Here is a 4,719-nt window from a genome sequence, read left to right as displayed (position 1 = left end):
TACCCCTGCTTTGCCGTATGCATCTACATATTATTTTTGTTTATTGCCCAGTTCACCATGCCCACGATGTATAAAAAAAAACGAATTTGATAATTAACACCTAGTTCTTTTGTTCTCTATCTGTATTATGCATGAAGTGATGCTTGAGTAGTTGTGTTGTTTGCTGTCCCCCCCTATGTAATGCCCACCCGGGCCCTTAGGGTATTTAAATAAATAAATAAATAAATGTGTTTCACCTCGTTATTTCGCACAGCATTGCATTGTGCTGTGGTGTTTACCTTTTAAGCAGCGTTTTACATTTCTTGATGTTGTGCTAACTCACCCGCATATTCGAGTAAATTATTGTTGAGGTTCCAAACCATAATTTAATTACGCCTGAAAATCCAACCTCTTGAGGAGAGCACCAGTGCGTGTCAAATTTCAGAGTGCAGCATCAGCGTGCCAAACTAATAGTGGACCTTTTTCGGCTGAAAGAAACTTCACTCACTCATTTATGATATGATATGAATACTTATTAATGATACGAACATTAAAAGTACGCGCCCGCAATGTAAGGTGGGTAAATCTTCAAAGCCGGCCTTCTGATGTGGACGTGGTGGCGCGTTGGAAAAAACAAAACCTCGGCTCCTGGAAGAAGCTTTGGAAAGGATCTGAAGACTTTATTCCGGAAGGATCGCCTAGGGTGAAAGAGGGAGTGGAAAGAAGGTGGGCTTTGAAGAGGACGTAAAAGTGCACAGCCTGAGGCAACTTCGTGCGTGAAACCTCGTTTGACTTAAACAGCCGCACGCAGAAACTGCCGTCGGCGCAACGCCGCGCGTACGGCGCTGCTCAGCTTTCCAAGTTGTAGGGAAGGGGAGACGCTATCATGTTTGTTTCGAAGCTGCTCAGGCCTCGCTTTAATTCCATGCTCCTGAAGGCTCTTAAGTTCTAAGGAAGGCGTCTTGAAAGGTGCCGACAGGAGCTTCCCATGAGACGGAAATAGTTTAGTGAACGCTAAGTCGTACCCACTTCTGATATTTTGTTTTTTCTTGCTTCTTTTTGTTCCCGTTCTGCTCCCTTATAATGTGCTTGGAGCAGAACTGTAAGGATCCTGCCCTTTGCATATTAAGCGTTCACCTTTTACCTGTGCTCCAAAGAGTGCGCCGTTATGCGGACCTTAAGAATGGCGGAAAGCCAAAGAAGCTGCGGAAAATCCGACGAGCGTGCACTTCGCTTCGGGCTGTCGCAGCGAAAACTGCGCCAGCATTGCTTACAAAAGGGCCTTTCTGGAGCAGCCGGGCGTGAGAAGCAGCGGGACGGAGAGGGTACGGACAACTTTCCTTTCAAACTACATCTGCCCTCTTTTCAATTTTTCTTGAAGACAGCGTTGCAAATGGCGCAAGACAAAAACGAGTTAAGGAGAAAACGAAAAGAGGGCCTAAGAAGTGACTCGAAACGTGATCTCGAATGCGTGAAGCGGATTTCGCTGCTACCGGGCTGTAGTAGTATTGTTACTGGAGACAAACGTACGTGAGAGCAGCCTGATTTTGGAGATCTCCAGTGAGCAAACACCGTCGACCGGCTTTTTTAAAATGAGGTGTGTTTATTGCGCAGTGTATGTGCCATTTTTGTGTAACTATTTGCCTTATTAACTGCACTGAGAAATGTGCAAGCCCTGTGGGTTGGTATTTACCGTCCTGCACAAAAAAATATATACGCTTGGCTTCATTTCAGGTTTAGCATTCATCCCTCCAAGGGAAATGCAATCGATATACACAAGGTATTTTAATCTTGTTATTTTAATTGTTTAATAGCTCGAAAACAACTCTAGCTATTCAATATGGCTGAAGTCTTTGTGAGAAAGCTGTTGGTAACAACTATTGCACACAGGAATGCTGATGGGAACCCTACTCAAATGAAACTGCCTAACTGGGATTCACTGATTCGCAGCGCTCGGTAGGACTTACAATATTTCGCAAAGATTGAAGACTGGCGGCCAAGCAGAGTACTACACTCCCACCTTCTTCACTATCAGCTTCCCCTAGTGCGAGCAGCTAAAACTGCTCAACAGTCATTTATCCTTTATTAAATCATTATGTCGTTAAGCCCGAAGGCTCTGCAGCTGGTAGGTTGAAGGCTGAAAAAATGTATGTCTTTATTAGCATCGCATGATTTCTTCCCGTTTCCAACATTCAAAACGTGCATGCCCGCTAACGGGTTTTCAGGCCGTGAAGAAGCGATTCATGTTGGTGAGAACGAGCGTGTTGTATGAGGAACAACAATAGGTTGGGAAGATTTTCAAAATACCTTGGAAGAATGAAGAAGTGGGTGAAATCTCACGGTGAGTTCACTTATAAGAATTAATAGCTGGATTGATTTTGCGTTGCTTTCGGCATGTTTGTATCGAACGGTCCTTGGGTACTGCTGCCTTGCATTTATGGGTAGAAAATTAATTCCGAGAGCTTCGGTTATTCGACCCGCCGCGGTGGCTCAGTGGCTATGGTGCTCGGCTCCTGCCCCGAAAGACGCGGGTTCGATCCCGGCCGTGGCGGTTGAATTTCTTTGGAGGAGAAATTCGAGGCCCGTGTACTCTGCGATGTCAGCGCACGTTAAAGAACCCCAGGTGGTCGAAATTTCCGGAGCCCTCCACTACGGCGTCTCTCATAGCCTTAGTCGCTTTGTGACATTAAACCCCATAAACCAACCATAAACCAACCTTTGGTTATTCGAATACTTCCGCTGACACCAGCTGGTATATTTGATAGAATTTCCGTTTAATTCCAAGGTAATTCTGCACAAAAGCTTGATGAATGAACTTCTAAAAAGGAGGTGTTCAGAAGTCCAATGACCTCGTGTTTACGGGAACCACGGCGCCGGGTGGCCCGTCTTCTTGAAGGCGTCACTCTCTTTGATGAGGTGATTTTATTGCGTTTGCTAATGAAAATGCACCGTAGTTGTACTGTAGTGCGTTTTCTTGCCGTTGGGAATCTCTTCGCGTCCTTATAATTGCGTAAAAGCTAACAAACGCAAATTTAAAGAGCGTTCAATCGAAGTTACATGAGTTTGAGTGATGTCGCATGCATTAATACCCTATTGTGATATGAAATAGAATTAGCTGACGCAAAGTCTAGAATACGTTTGCGTGAATATTGGATCTTGTTTGCAATTCAACGCTCACAAATGTTGCAGTTCATTTACGTCGCAATTTCGTGAAAATTCAAGGAAATGTTAGCCTGTTAGTGGTGCCATCTACTCCTCGTCACTGGTAGAACCACATGTCGCGAGAAGCAACAACTTAGCACACAACCCGACAAAGTTACTGCACGGAACAGACTCTACCATTCATAAGGCGGCACGCGATAAGTAATATGAAAGAACGCCACACGGTTAACTCTGTAAGCTAAGGTAAGCAAAGGAATCGAAAGGCAGCTTCTTATTCGCAGTTGATGCTAATTATCACATTAATGGTAAAGAATGATCCTGAGGCAGCATGACATTGTGATCTACTAAAATGCATGAAAGTTGGAAGTGGATTGCTGTATATAAAACCCTAAAAGTGTTTTTGGTGCGATCTGGTAGGCACCGAGGATGCCGCTGGCTTTGGAAAGAGTTTTTTTTAAATAACTAATTTTACCTTTTGGAGAGCCCCAAGCTAGCAATGAACAGGAATTTTTATCACTGAAAATATTTTTCACGAAAGTCATCTAGATCGTTCAACATATCTAGAAAATAAATTTATCGCGTTAATTATTGTCATCTCTGTGACAGCAAGAACAGCGTTTGCTCTCCGGGTGAACCTAATTTTGGCCTAAAATTGACTTTGCACAGGCGGCTTCGATTCACTAAGGGTCAATCAGTTTGCAGATTTCGGTTTAGAGGTAATGTAAATGTATATTTATTCATTTTGTCAATGTTGTAAACCAGTTTCTAATTTTTTGTGCCCATCTTGGCAGAATTGTCAAAGCAAGGTGCCCACGAATGAAAATCGAAAAACGTCCGCACTTGTTGGCATTCCAGAAGCGAGGGTTTGGTAACATTAGGGACCATTTCTGCTAAGTTGGATGTAAGCTGATGAGCTGGTTTATGGTTTATTGGGTTTAACGTCCCAAAGCGACTAAGGCTATGAGAGACGCCGTAATGGAGGGTTCCGGAAATTTCTACCACCTGGGGCTCTTTAACGTGCACTGACATCGCACAGTACACGGGCCTCTAGAATTTCTCCTCCAAAGAAATTCCACAGCCGCGGCCGGGATCGAACCCGCGTCTTTCGGGTCAGCAGCCGAGCACCATAACCACTGAGCCACCGCCACGGCGTAAGCTGATGAGCATCATTTCCCAAAGTCTCATCTTGTTTGTGAGTTTTTGTGCCTCTTCTTGTCCCGTCGTCTTTGCGCAGTTTTTTTTTTGTCAATCTCATCCTCCGCTGAATATTTTCGCGGGTGCATTCCTGCGTCCACATAACGCGCCTATATATGAATAAACATCTTTGGGCGGCATGTGATTACATGAGAGTGATGTGGTGGCTTTGCTATTTTTTACTTCAACTTACTACGGAAGCTGCTAGTTTGCGCATTACGATGAGCAAGGAATAAATTCGTGAGCACTTACACAATGCAGGTATCGCTGATAAATAAAGATACGAGTTAGTAGCTCTGCGCGCAAGAAAGAAGTAATGCAGAATATAATGTCGAGTAGGTTTTAATAACTTCGCAGAAGATTGCAGGCTACGCAGGATGTGCC

Source organism: Amblyomma mixtum, chromosome 6, assembly GCF_055824585.1.
Source record: "Amblyomma mixtum isolate Tamu chromosome 6, ASM5582458v1, whole genome shotgun sequence".
Taxonomy (NCBI): domain Eukaryota; kingdom Metazoa; phylum Arthropoda; class Arachnida; order Ixodida; family Ixodidae; genus Amblyomma; species Amblyomma mixtum.
This window is presented reverse-complemented; position numbering follows the sequence as displayed.